The 14,879-nt window shown below is 42.5% G+C and overlaps 1 pseudogene; it reads right to left on the bottom strand.

The window, feature by feature from the left end:
* The window catches only part of LOC125455545 (60 kDa lysophospholipase-like), an 80,730-nt pseudogene extending 66,156 nt beyond the window's left edge, over positions 1-14,574 (bottom strand).
* Positions 14,575-14,879: the final 305 nt, after the last annotated feature.

Genomic DNA, 14,879 nt, shown 5'->3' with positions numbered 1-14,879 from the left:
AAAACCAGTGCAGCCTAGGGTAGCAATTTCAACTCCTACCCAGTGCCTCACTCCATCAGACACAGCAGCCCCAAGAATAGCTCATTACAGTCAGTTAAATAGTCAGGTTGCAGAAGTATCCATGCTTTATTGAATAAACTAAAAGCAACTTTTAATTCAATCAATTTTGAGGATCAGGCAATAATATTTATTGGCTGACAGCAAAGATTATTTACTCTTGTGCACCCTAGCAACTGATATGTACAGATGAATAAACCTGAGCTGGAAATTCAATGGGAAATTTTACTCAATTAAGTAGAACAGTGACTCACCTTTCCTGTTGCCTAAGATTGTTGCATAACTGAGCCTTGCAGACACTGACTACAGTTTATCATCAATATTCCACGATCAATGCCTTCCTTAAACTCGTTCAACAATTCAGGGCAATTGTCTGGAGCATTCCCCATTCCGTAAGTCTCTAACACAATTCCTTCCATCAGTGGTCGTAGAAATGCTTTTACCTGAATGCAAGTTGCAAATCTGATAAAGATACATCCAACAACAACTTACATTTATAAAGCACTTTTAACATAATAATAAAACAACATAAGGCACTTCACACAAGTGCAACTGAATGAAATTAGACACCAAGCCATGAGAGGCAACAGGATGGCCCAAAGTTTGGCCAAAAAGGTACAATTTTTGAACATCTTAAAAGAGAAGAGGTGATATGCGAATGGGCTTGTTACATGTAAAGACATGGGCAGCAGAATTTTGTATAACATCTGGTTTACTGATGATACAGCAAAAGGAGTAAAAATTACAAAACTCTGGGAATGCACTGAAATAATCAAGTCTAGAGGAACCACGGCTTAAAAGGGGCTTTCCTCAGGAAATGCACTGAGACAGGTATAGAGTCAGATGATTTTAGAGATGGAGATAGGTGGTCTTAATAAGCCATAGAGTCATAGACCCATGGCATCAAACAGCATAGAAATAGGTCCTTTGGCCTACCATGTTTATGCAAACCAAAAAAGCACCAAACTACACTAATCCCATTTCCCTGAAATTGGTCCATAGCCTGTGCCCTGACATTTTAAGTGATCAAGATGCTTCTTAAATGTTATCAGAGTATCTGTCACCACTCCTTCTAGGTAGCATGTTCCATGTATCTACTACCCTCTGGGTGAAAAAGGTCTCTCTCAGAACTCTAAAACACTTGCTCCTCACCTTACACTTCTGCTGTCTGGTTTTAGATATGTCTACCATGTGGAAGAGATTCTTATGATCTGCTCTATCTACACCTCTCATAACTTGGTATACCTCGATTATATCCTCCCTCTGCCTCTTCTGCTCCTAGGGAAACAAACCTAGCCTATCCAGTCTCTCCTCCTAACCGAGACTTGTCATGCCAGGCAACATTTGGTGAATCTCCTCTTGCACCCTCTCCAGTGCAATCAGTCTGCCATCTGTGGCCAGCTAATGTTTTATAAAGTTGTAACAAGGCTTCTTAGGTCTTACATTCTACATCCTGGCTGATGAAAGCAAGCATCCCGTATGCCTTCTTCATCACCCTGTCAATCTCTACTGATACTTTTAGGATATAAAGGTCTCTAGGGACCTACCATTCATTGTGTCTATCCTTTACTTATTATACCTCCCAAAATGCATTACCTCACACTTACCAGAATTAAATTCTGTCTGTAATTCCTCTGCCCAATTTACCAACTTTTTAATATCAGGCTGTAGCCTGAGACCATCTTCCACCCTGTCAACAACACCAACAATTTTCATGCCACATGCAAACTTACTAATTATACCTTCTACATTATGAGCTAAGTCATTAGTAAAATTTCAAACAGCATTGGTCCCAGCACCAATCCTGGTGGTGCATCACTGATCACAGGTTTCCAATTACAAAACAACCCTTCACAATCACTTTTTGCATCTTATTCGTAAGCCAATTCTGGATCCAGTTTGCCAACCTGCCTTAGATCCCATGGGTTCATAGCTTTTGGACCAGCCTTCCATGTGGGACCTATCAGTGGCCTCACCGAAGACCATGTAAACCACATCAACTGTACTATCTTTATCAATATATTGAGTTACCTTTTCAAAGAACTCAATTAGATTAGTCAGAAAGGATCTTCCTCTAACAAGTCTGTACTGATTATCCCTAATCAATCCCCACCTTTCCAAGTACTGATTAATCCTGTCCTTCAGAACATTTTACAATAATTTTCCTACCACTGACAGCGATTGTAACAATATCATATTCCAAATTGCTGATTAGTGATCTAAATTCATCTATCTTGCCAGGTAAGCTCCAAGCATTAAAATACATACGGTTTAGCTTTCCAGACTTCCCATGTGCCTTATCCTGACCATGACTTCTCCACCAATTGGACCGTCCTGGCAACTGCACAGATAGATAATCTCTTGGTCAATAATGACTCTAAGGTTGCAAATATTCTAGATCAGGCTCAGGGAGTCGCCAAGAGTGGGAAAGGAAGACCTTAACTACAGTGGTCTTTCATATGCCTTAAAGCAATGCTGAACTCAACAGCAGTGGCACAGTTTCAAAATCCTCAATACATAAGCCTTTAACAACATGAATACTTTGAAAACAAAATCAGATTTTTAAATCTACAAAAAAAAAAAGGAAGTCAGCAGGCTAAATTCAGTCAACAGTTTAGGCCATGGCACACATGCTAGTGGGTTACACATCAGAAATTGCTTCTTGCGTGATACTTACATTGCCGTGCTCAGTCTGATCCCTAAGATTACATATCTCTGGAAGAACACATTGACATGTTGATTATATCGATCAAAGAATGAAATAGATGCCCAATGTGTCTAGATATTTTTCTATTCAGCCTGTCCAGGCATGTTATAAAGGTAGGATTGAAACCAGGTCTTCTGGCTCAGAGGCAGGATCACCATCACTGCATCACAACAGCCCTTTGCCCAATGCATCTCTGCTGCATATTTAATCACTGTCCTTAATTGTTAGACCTGATGATGCACCTGCACCAGGAAATACCCCTTGTAATCCACTAGATATAAAACTGTGAGATGATAAAACTGCAGATTTTCTCCAGGCCATTCTGTTGGTGTTCTCATCATCCTTTTCAATAGTGTGGTGCTTGTCTGGCAGAAGCAGCATAGCCTCAAAATTTAAATTGAAAGTATGATTTCATTTTGTGAAGAGTAGTAAAGCTCACATCAGTGACTGGAGTTAAAATTTGCAGACAGACACAGCCTCCTGATTATTTTCAATTTGACCCGTACATCTGGAAATTGGATGATAAATATAGATGTGAAGATATGGAAGCTTTGGTCATCCTGCTTATCATCATAACTATGGTGCAGCAAGACTGCAAGTTGTCTACATTCATTTCGTTTTAGATCCTAGGTACAGGATCATTTATACGGTAGGAGTGGGTGGATTTCGAGCCACCTGCCTGGTTAGTCTATAAGGAACTTGAGGCCCTTATTCTTAAAAGGCTAAAAAATGAAAAATGTTTTTATTCCTTCAGGGGAAGAGTATTGGCAATTATTGGGTAACTGGTCATTGAGGCTCAATTAGCTGTCCTCCCACCAGTGTTCAGAGCCTAATGACCATATCAGCTGGATGGCCGGTCATTTTTTGTCAAGATGTATATTTCAAATGCCCAAAAACTCACAGCAGGCTTAGGGTAAAATGTCTGCCTGTCTCCATCCACCCCACCCTGTATGGAATTTGATTTTAATGTCAACACAAGGGTGAACAGTGGAAGCTTCTGGTACTGTCCCAAATACCTGACGTCCTGGTTTAATTATTTTCCCAGGATGTTTCCTTTTGAATTCATGATTTTTATTTTACTTTAATTCTGTTTTTCTCCCCTTATTTATTGAACACGTTATTCATTATGCGTTATTCCTCACTTAGTGTCCTGTTCCCAGATCTCTGCCGGTGCAGTTAAATAATCAGCCATTAGGTGTAAGGGTGGTCTTGTTCAGTATTGCTCCAGAAGGAAGCAACTTAATGAATGGAAAAAAAAAGGAAGCCCATTCTACTGCTGCAACAATTCAAGAATATTGATATGATTCATAGGACAAAATCCATTTTTAACAATGCAAGAGGATGTGAGCTTTTTGGAAATGGTTTTACATGGGTTTAACTGTAAGACAACAGGGTTCTGCAATAAGCTTGCTCTAGAATTTTGACAAAGATCAGCTATTCTGGCAAGTCCGTAGAATACTTTTATGAAACATACATCTAACTTCATTTGGTGTAATCAATATATTAATATAAAGATGACATAATTTTGTCAAATATTTTTAATATAGCTGAACAACATGATGGACTTTACCTTCACCTTTATTGGTGAGATTATGACTCAATGGTTTTGACCTAAATTCTTAATTTTTGCATTCTGGTTGCCAGATTTTGTAAATCTTGATTCTTCTCACTTTGGTTGGATACTGGACCGTGTAGATGTTTTACAAAGTGGTCACTCAGTCTATGTATCATTTCCCCAATGTAGAGGGAACCGCATTGTGAATAGTGAATGCAGTAGACTAGATTCTGGGAAGTGCACATGAAGTGTTGTAGGAGAAGGTGCCTTGGGGCTGTGGAAGGGGCATCGAGAGTGAAGGAAGAGTGGAGCATGGTGTTCCGGAGGGAACGGCGGGGAGGGGAATATATGTCTGGTGGTGGCGTCTCACTGGAGGTGATGGAAATAGCATTTGATGATCTTCTGGATGTGGATGCTGATGAGGAGAACCCTATCGCTGTTGAGAGGGAAGAGAGGCAGTGAGGGAGATGGGTCAGACTGTGTTGAGGGCCCTATCAACAAGATCGCTGGGCAATCCTCTGTTGAGGAAGGTGGTGGACGTTTTGGAGGCTCCCTCATCGAAGTTGGCCTCATCTGAACATATGCGACGGAGACACAGGAACTGAGAGAATGGGATGGAGTCTTTACAGGAAGCAGGATGTGAGGATATATGGACTAGGTAGCTGGGGGAGTCAGTGGGTTTATAGTAGATATTTGTGGCCAGTCTATTCCAGGGTAAACTTGACTTTGTTATTAAGCCTACAGATAAGGGTGGTGCTATAATAGCCTAGTATTCTGACCTCTACATTGCAGAGTCTCAGTACCAACTCTCAGATACTTGCTCTTATCTTCCCCTGGACCACAACCCCTCCATGACACAACAGGCCATTGTATCAACTATGTTAACTGATATTTTATCTGGTGACCTCCCCCATCCCACTGCCTTAAAACTGATAGGCCCCAGCTCTGCACAGCTTGCTTCTACCTCCACCCAAATATCCATAAACAGGACTGTCTGGGCAGGCCCACTGTTTCAGGCTGTTCCTGCCCCACAGAACTCATCTCTTCCTACCTTGACTCAGTCTTCTGTCCCAGATCCAATCCATGATTCCTCTGACGCTTTGCACTAGTTCAAAGTGTCCAGGTTGTAGGCTCCAGCTGTCTTGGCTTTATCATAGCTGTGCAATACCTTAATACAGCATTCCCCACGAGGAAGATCTTAGAGCTCTCTGCTTCTTCCTGGAAGAAAAGCATAAACCATCCCACCCACCACCCTCCTCTGCTTGGCCAAGCTCATCCTCACCCTCTAATTTACTTTTTAACTCCTCTCATTTTCTTCAGGTCAGAGGATTGGCCATGGGTTCCTGCATGGGCCCCAGTTATGCCTGTCTCTTCGTGGGGTACATGGAAGATTGCTTGTTCTAGTCCAATTCCAGCCCACACCCACAACTCTCAGTGTTGCTTCCCTATCCCGTCTGGAATTGGAAATGTTCAGGTGATTTCACGTCTAATTTTCACCCTGCCCTCACTTGAACTTGGTCTCTGACTCCTTCCTTCTATTCCATCCCATTCTCTCAGTTCCTCCATCTCTGTTGCATATGTTCAGATAAGGCCTACTTCGACAAGGAAGCCTCCAGAATGTCCACCTTCTTCCTCAACCGACGATTCCCCAGCTCTGTGGTCAACAGGGCCTCACCAGGGTCCAACCCATCTCAATTTCACCCTCACCCACTCTCTTCCCTCCTGCAACAGCAATAGGGTTCCCCTTTTCCTTACCTACCATCCCACCAGTATCCACTTCCTGAAGATCAGACACTATTTCTGCCACCTCCAAGATGCCACCAGCAAACATACATTCCCCTCCCCTCCCTTTTGTTCCGTCTGGAACCCGCGGTCCACTCTTCTTTCATTCCCAACACCCCCCACAGCTCCAATGCACCTTCTCAAATAACCAGCAAAGGTGCAACACCTGCCCATTTACCTCCTCCCTCCCTAGTATCCAGGGACACAAACACACCTTCCAGGCAAAGCCACACTTCACCTGCACATCCCTCAAAATCTAGTCTACTGCATTCGCTGCTCACAATGTGGTTTCCTCTACATTGGGGGAAACGTAGTGTAGGCTGGGTGACCACTTTGTAGAATATCTATAGCTGCTTGCAAAAAGATCCTGAGCTTCCAGTTGCCTGCCACTTCACCACATCACTGTTCCCTAGCCAACTCTCTGGAATGCTGTAGCGTTTCAATGCAGCTCAATGCAAGCTGGAAGAACAACACCTCATTTTCCACTTGTGGACCCTACAGCCCTCCGGACTCAATATCTTTAGGGCCTAAACTCTCCTATGTCCTCGCCCTCTACCTCACACAAGGCCTTGTTACTGCCTAGCCTGCCATTACACATTAACATTAGTTACTAACAGTCCCATTAACAGCTATTCACCCTCCTAGCCATATTGTTACCAACATCTTTGTCTACCCAACTGCTCTCTCTCACTTTGGGCTCTATCCTTTATAATATCAATTACCCCATCCCCCCACCTATTTTCTGCATATTATTTGACATTTTCCCAGCTACCATCTGTTCTGATGAAGGGTCACCAGACCCAAAATGTTAATTCTGATTTTTTTTCTTCATAGATGCTGCCAAACCTGCTGAGCTTTTCCAGCAACTTCTGTTTTTGTTCCTGATTTATAGCATCTGCAATTCTTTCGGTTTTTTATTTTGCATTAGTCCCACTGTTTAAAAACACTAACATATTACATATCCCCATTATTAATTTTGATGTACAAACCTAATTACATTTCAATCTTTAGAAAATATTCAGTAAATAAGTTTGAACAGGAAAGTTACCGTTGCAGCTGTGATTCCTGGGAATAACCTTAACAATCCCACATTCTGATTCATGTTGGTTTGTACATTAAATTTCTTAGTTGTATTTGGTCTCCAAACAGTGTCGCAGTGGACTATAAAGGAAATAAACAAATTCATTCCAGCACATTTGTTCACCATTGCATCTTTTCTCTGCCTGAAACCTAGTTCTTCATTCATTTCCTGTGGATGTTTTATCCAAAGCGGTTTTCTGGGCTATTCTTGTTGAGGGTGGCTTTACACTGTCTTCTACTCCCAGGAGGACGACAAGGGAACAGGACCCTATTTTACCTCAGTAGGAACTGGAATCAAACCCATGCTATTTTCAGTATTCTGAACCGCAAGCTCATCATTTAGCCAAATGAACTAACCAGCCCATTAGCTAGAACAGTAATTAAATGAATTTAAGTTTATATCTTTGTACTAAATAGAAATTATGAGTGGAATGTTAAAAGGAACTGGCACAGTTCAAAGGCTTGCATTGCTCTTTAGTGCTGTGCTTTTCAAATCTTATACCTGTCACAAGTGCCAACTGCCTGCACAGTAATCACAAACATGAGTTTCATACAAATGGCCATGTTTGAAAGTCTAAGCAAGAGGAATAATCTGCAGTCACATCAAGCGAGGTTGTCCCAGTGCAGTCAATGGAAGTGTCCACATACAGTCCAGGTGTTTGACCAAAGTTTGTCCTATGCTGGGGGGTAATCATATTCAGGACATATATTTCAGTACAATCCAAAGAGTAGGCTGTAGTCACTGGGGTTATTGGCAATGACCACTGTGGCTTGCCAATGACTCTGCACACACGATCATGGTGGACATCATGTGTCAGGGCTCAAGCAGCAGAAGAAAGTTGGAGATGATGTTAAACATGGTGGGTCACCACATGGTGGGGGAACAAATAGAAATGTGCTGCTGAGGTTGTGTGAAGTAAAAGCAGACAGAGACCGAATGGCTGATACCTGGTGACCAGGTGGAGCTTGGTACTGACAGTGTTGACCACATGCTGCCTTCCCTGATAGCACTTGCTGTTCACCAGATGCTAACTGCAAATGAAAAGCATCTGTGCACTGCCCAGAATGGGCTGAGTCAGTGTAAGTTTGATGGACAAAAAAGTGTGGCCTCCACATCAGCTGGACACTGACATTGAAGGAACATGAAGCATGAGCTTGCAAAACGTAGATTCATTTATTTTGCAATCATTTCTCTGTCCATTGGACATGCATCAGAGTTAAGGTTCAAATGCTGACCAAAGACAATTAGCATCATGCAATTAGCCCTGACAAACTGAACATAAACATTTCGATATCACAGAAGTTAGCCACAATAACTAAAGAGCCAAATGCTACACAAAAACAAAGCCATCACTTGAGACACTTCCAAGGGCACTTTAGAAGCAGAGACAATTGCTTCTTCATTTGTGTTCAGTACCACCATGAAATCTACTGAATATGGTGAAACATTTTCTGGTTGATGTGGTTTTGTCACCCATTTGTGCTCAATTACTCATCTTATACTGATCCTAATTTTATTCTACCTTTTAAAGCTCCCACTTTGCCAATCTCTGAACTGGTGGTTGTAACTTTAGATTAAGTGACAGTATATTTTCATCAAAGGTTTGGCGTTGCACTCAACCATGGTGAACCTGCAATCACTATACAATTTTAGTATCTGAAAGCAAAATGTAGGTGGGGAATATTCAGCTACGTGAAGATCAGAGGAATAGAAAATAGGAGGTACATGCATGGTCATAGTACTTGCAACTTGCATTTCAGATTGTAGGGCAAAGTGGAATTTGAGAGGAGTAGGAATGTACTACTATTCTCAATGTTCTCAGCAGCACAGGACTCAATGAGTTTAGTTGTAGCTGACCCATTAGGTGCAGCACCATCTCCTCAAGAAGTCTCAGGAGATAGTGGTCTGCTTATCACCTGCCAATTCAGTGGTTTTGTCTACAATTGTGAGCCACTTTGTGTTGCAAACTAGTGGCAAAGTGTCAGTAAGTGTATTGCAATATGTTCAGGTACTGTGCCTTCCATAGCTAAATAACTGCAGATACACAGAAGCAGAGAGAGGTGGGTCTGTAGCTGACAACATTGATATCTGTTAGTGATATTGAATAAGCTTTTGTGCTCCTAAGATGCTGCTTGGCCTGCTGTGTTCATCCAGCTTCACACTTTGTTATCTTGGATTCTCCAGCATCTGCAGTTCCCATTATCTCTTCTACGCACTCATCCAGGTCATTTATAAAGATGACAAAACAGCAGTGGCCCCAACAGATCCTTGCAGTACACCACTAGTAACTGAACTCCAGGATGAACATTTCCCAAAAACCACCACCCTGTCTTCTTACAGCTAGCCAATTTCTGATCCAAACTGCTAAATCATCCTCAATCCCTACCTCCGTATTTTCTGCAATAGCCTACCGTGGAGAACCTTATTGAATGCTTTACTGAAATCCATATACACCACATTAACTGCTTTACCTTCATCCACCTGTTTGGTCACCTTCTCAAAGAACTCAATAAGTATTCCAAATGTGGTCGAACCAGAGTCCTATACAACTATAACATGACCTGCCAATTCTTGTAATCAATACCCTGTCTGATGAATAAAAGCATGCCGTATGCCTTCTTGATCACTCTATACACCTGCATTGCCATCTTCAGGATACAGTGGACCTGAACACAGATCTTCCTGTGCAACAATTTTCCCCAGGGCTTTTCCATTTACTGTGTAGTTTGCTCTTGAATTGGATCTTCCAAAATGCATCACCTCACATTTGCCTGGATTGAACTCCATCTGCCATTTCTCCACCCAACTCTCCAATCTATCTATATTCTGCTGCATTCGCTGACAGTCCCCTTCACTATCTGCTCCTCCACCAATCTTAGTGTCATCTACAAACTGGCTAATCAGACCATCTATACCTTCCTCCAGATCATTTTTGTATGTCACAAACAGTGGTCCTAACACGGATCCCTGTGGATCACCACTGGTCACAGTTCTCCATTTTGAGAAACTCCCTTCCACTACAACTTTGTCTCCTGTTGCCCAGCTAGTTCTCTATCCATCTAGCTAGTACACCCAGGACGCCATGCGACTTCATTTTCTCCATCTGCTTACCATGGGGAAATTTATCAAACACCTTACTGAAGTCAATATATATAAAATATCTATAGCCTTTCCCTCATGTATCAACTTTGTCCTTCCTCAAAGAATTCTGTCAAGTAAGACATGACCTTCCCTGCACAAAACCATGCTGTCTATCACTAATAAGCCCATTTTCTTCCAAATGTAAATCGATCCTATCCCTCAGTATCTTCTCCAGCAGTTGCCCCACCACTGAAGTCAGGCTCACCAGTCTATAATTTCCTGGATTATCCTTGCTACCCCTCTTAAACAATGGGACAACGTTAGCAATTATCTAGTCCTCTGGGACTTCACCCATACTCAAGGATGCTGCAAAGATCTCTGTTAAGGCACCAGCTATATTCTCTTGCTTCCCTCAGCAACTTGGGACAGATCCCATCTGGGCTTGGAGACTTGTCCACCCTAATGCCTTCTAAATACCCAACACTTCCTCCCTCCTTATGCTGATTTAACCTAGAGTAATCAAACATCTATCCCTAATCTCAACATCCATCATGTCCCTCTCCTCAGTGAAAACCAACAGTACTCATTAAGAATCTCACTCATTCTCTGACTCCTCACATAACTTCCCTCCTTTGTCCTTGAGTGGGCCAACACTTTCTCTAGTTACCCTCTTGTTCTGAATGAATAAAAGGCTTTGGGATTTTCCCTTAACCCTGTTTGCTAAAGATATTTCATGACCCCTTTTAGCCCTCTTAATTCCTTGTTTAAAATTGATCTTACTTTCCCGATATTCTTACAAAGCTGTCTGTTTTCAGCTGCCTAGACCTTGTGTATGCTTCCTTTTTCCTCTTTGCTCATTTCACAATTTCACCTGTCACAGAATTCCACATAGAGTGTGGAAACAGGCCCTTCAGCCCAACAAGTCCACACTGAACCTCAGAATATACCACCTAGATCCATTCCCCTGTAACCCACCTAATCTACACATCTCTGAACACTGAGCAATTTGGCATGGCCAGTTTACCCAGCCTGCACATCTTTGGACTGTGGGAGGAAACAAGAGCACCTGGGAGGAAACCCACACAGACGGAGAATGTGCAAACTCCACACAGACAGTCGCCCGGGGCGGCGCGGTGGGGGGGGGGGGGGGGGGGGGGGGGGGGGGGAATTGAACCTGGTTTGCTGGCGCTGAGGGGCAGCAGTTCTAACCACTGAGCTGCCCATTTTATAAATATAAAAAAACAGACCCTTTGGTGCAACTCATCTGTGCCAACCAAACATTCCAACTGACTTAGTCCTATTTCATAGATCAACTATCTTTGTATCATCTTCCCAACGTCCACTCTATTCAGGCCTTTCAGTATTCTGTGTTTCAAATAGATGCCCCCTCATCCTTCTAAACTCCATCGAGTATAGACCAAGAGTCTTCAAATGTTCCTCATATGTTAATGAAACTTTTCTGGACCCGCTCCAGGACCAGTACATCCTTCCTGAGATACAGGGCCCAACATTGCTCACAATGGTCTAAACATGGTCTGACAAAGCTGCATAAAGCCTCAGAAGTACATCCCTGCATTTGAAATCTAATTCTCTTGATACAAGTGCAAACATTGCATTTACTTTCCTAACTACCGACTCACCCTGCATGTTTGCCTTAAGAAAATCCTGGACTAGGACTCCCAAGTCCCTTTACACTTCAGATTTCTGAATTTCATCCCCATTTAGAAAATAGTCTATGCCTCTACTCTTCCTACCACATTGCATTCCATCTGCTACTTCTTTGTCCTTCTCCTAACCGGTCTAAATTCTTAAGCCTCCCCACTTCCTCAGTACTGTCTCTCCACCTATCTTTATATAATCCTCAAACTTAGCCAGAATGCCCTCATTTCCTTCACCTAGATCATTATCATGTAAAGTGAAAAGTTGTGGTCCCAAAACTGACCCTCGCCAAACTCCATTAATCACTAGCTGTCACCCTGAAAAGGACCATTTTATCCCCATTCTCTGGTTCCCTGCCAGAAAGCAATCTTCTATCCATGCTAGTACCTTGCCTCTAACATTATGGGGCCTTATCTTACTGAGCAGCCTCCTCTGCAAAACCTTGTCAAAGGCCTTCTAGAAGTCCAAGTAATTACCATTCATTGGTCCTCCTTTGTCTAACCTGCTCATTACCTACTCAAACAATCCTAACAGATTTGTCAGGCATGACCTCCCCTTGAAGAAATCATGCTGACTTTGCCTTGTTTTACCATGCACTTCCAAGTACTCAGAAATCTCATCCTTCACAATGGACTCCAAAATTTTATCAGCCACCAAAGGTCAGGCTAATTGACCTGTAATTTCTTGTCTTTTGCTTACCCCCTTAAACAGGGGGGTTACATTATCAGTTTTCCAGTCTTCTGGGACCCTCCCTGACAGATCACCACTAACACCTCTTACTATCTCTTCAGCTATCTCCTTCAAATCTGGGGTGTAGTCCATCTGGTCCTGGTGATGTATCCACCTTCGGGCCATTCATTTTTTTCTGACATCTTCTCCTTGGTGATGGTAACCATACTCACCTCTGTGCCCACCAACTCTTGAATTTTTGGGATGTTACACATGTCTTCCCCTGTGAAGACTGATACAGAGTACTTGGTCAGTTACTCTGCCATTTCTTTTTTCTCCCCCACCCCCCCCAATCATTGACTCTGGAGAGTCATTCTCCAGCAGCCCAATGTCTCCCTTAGCCTCTGTTTTACCCTTTATAATCAAAATAAACTCTTGTAAGCTTGCTTTATATTACTGGCTAGCTTACCCTCATTTAATCTTCTCCTTTCTTATTTCTTTAGTTATCCTCTTTGGTTTTTGTAGGCTTCCCAAGCCCCTGGTTTTCCCGCTGCCTTTCACTGCATTATATGCTTTGTCACTTTTATGCTGTCCCTGACTTCCCTTGTCAGCCATGGTTGCATCATCCTCCCTTTAGAATGCTTCTTTTTCCCCTGACAAATGAATATTTGCAGTGTCTCCGGAATTACTCCCAGAAACTCTGCTACTGCTGTCCCATTGTCTTGCCTGGTACCCTCCTCTCCTAGAGAATTCTGGTCAGCTCCTCCTCATGCCTCTGTAGTTGTCTTTATAGAACAGTAATACCACTACATTGGATTCCAGATACTCCCTCTCAAATTGTAGAGTAAATTCTATCATATTATGGTCACTGCCTCCTAAGGGTTCCTTCACCCTGAGCTCCCTTACAAAGTCTGCTTCATTACACATGACTAATCCAGAATTGCCTGTTCCCTAGTGGGCTCCACCACAAGCTGCTCCAAAAACCCACGCCACAGACAATCCACAAATACTTTTTCTTGTGACCCACTACCAACCTTCTAGTTAGATTCTCTCTTGTTAGTATGGTATTGGTATATTACCAGGCAATGGTATAGCATGAATGCTACTTGCCACTTGTTAACCCAAGCCTGGAAATTGTCCAGGTCCCGGTACACTCGGGCACGAACTATTTCAGCATCTGGAGAGTCATAAATATAGTGCTGAACACTGCACAGTCTTCAGATGGAATGAAGGTAAACTAGCCGAAGATAGTTGGGCTAAGAACACGAACCTGAAGAATTCCTGCAGAGATGACCTGGAGCTGAAATTACTCATCTCCAACCACTGCAATCAATCATTCTTCTTTATGCCTGGTATGATTCCTACCAGAGAGGTATCTCCAGATTTCCATTCCCTTCAGTTCTGCTAGAGCTCTGAGATGCCTAACTTGGTCAAGGCAGTCAGTCATTCTCATCTTTCTTTTGGAATTCAGCTCTGTTGTCCATGTTGAAACAAGGCTATAATGAAGTCAAGAGCTTAGCAGCCCTGGTGGAACCAAATCTTCATATTACTCAGCAGGTTACTGCTGAGGTGCAACTTGATAGCACTACTGGTGATACTTTGATCCCTTTACTGATTATCAAGAGTGGACTAATGAAGTAGTAATTAGCTGGGTTGAATTTGACATACTCTTCTTACACAGGGAATACCTGAGCAATTTTCTACATGATCATGTTGGTACCCATGTTGTAGACATACTGGAACAGCTTGGCTCGTGGTGCTGCAAGTTCTGGAGCAAAGTCTTCAGTACTATTACCAGAATATTGCCATGCCTCATAGGTTGTGCAGTTCCAGTGCAACCAACTATTTCTTAATACCACAAATAGTGAATTAAGTTGGTTGAAGATTACCATCTGTGATACTGATGACCTCAGAAGGTCGAGACTGACCATCAGCTTTATCTTTTGTTTTGATATGCTGGGCAACACCGAGGATGTTATCCATGGTTCCCTAATCTTGCCTTTTCTATCCCTCATTTTCACAGGGACATGTCTGTCCTGCACTCTAATCAACCTCTTTAAAAGCTTCCCACATATCAAATGTGGATTTACCTTCCAACTGCTACTCACAATCCACATTCCCAAGCTCCTGTCAAATTTTGCTGTTGTTGGCCTTCCCCCAATTCAGCACTGTTCCTTTAGAACCTCTTGTCTTTGTCTATCAGTATTCTAAAACTAATAGAATTGTGATCACTATTCCCAAAGTAATCCCCTACTGAAATTTCAACCACATGGCTGAGCTCATTCCCC

Source organism: Stegostoma tigrinum, chromosome 10 (assembly GCF_030684315.1).
Source record: "Stegostoma tigrinum isolate sSteTig4 chromosome 10, sSteTig4.hap1, whole genome shotgun sequence".
Classification (NCBI taxonomy): domain Eukaryota; kingdom Metazoa; phylum Chordata; class Chondrichthyes; order Orectolobiformes; family Stegostomatidae; genus Stegostoma; species Stegostoma tigrinum.
The sequence above is the reverse complement of the archived record's forward strand: the minus strand, read 5'-3'. Positions and strand labels throughout refer to the sequence as shown.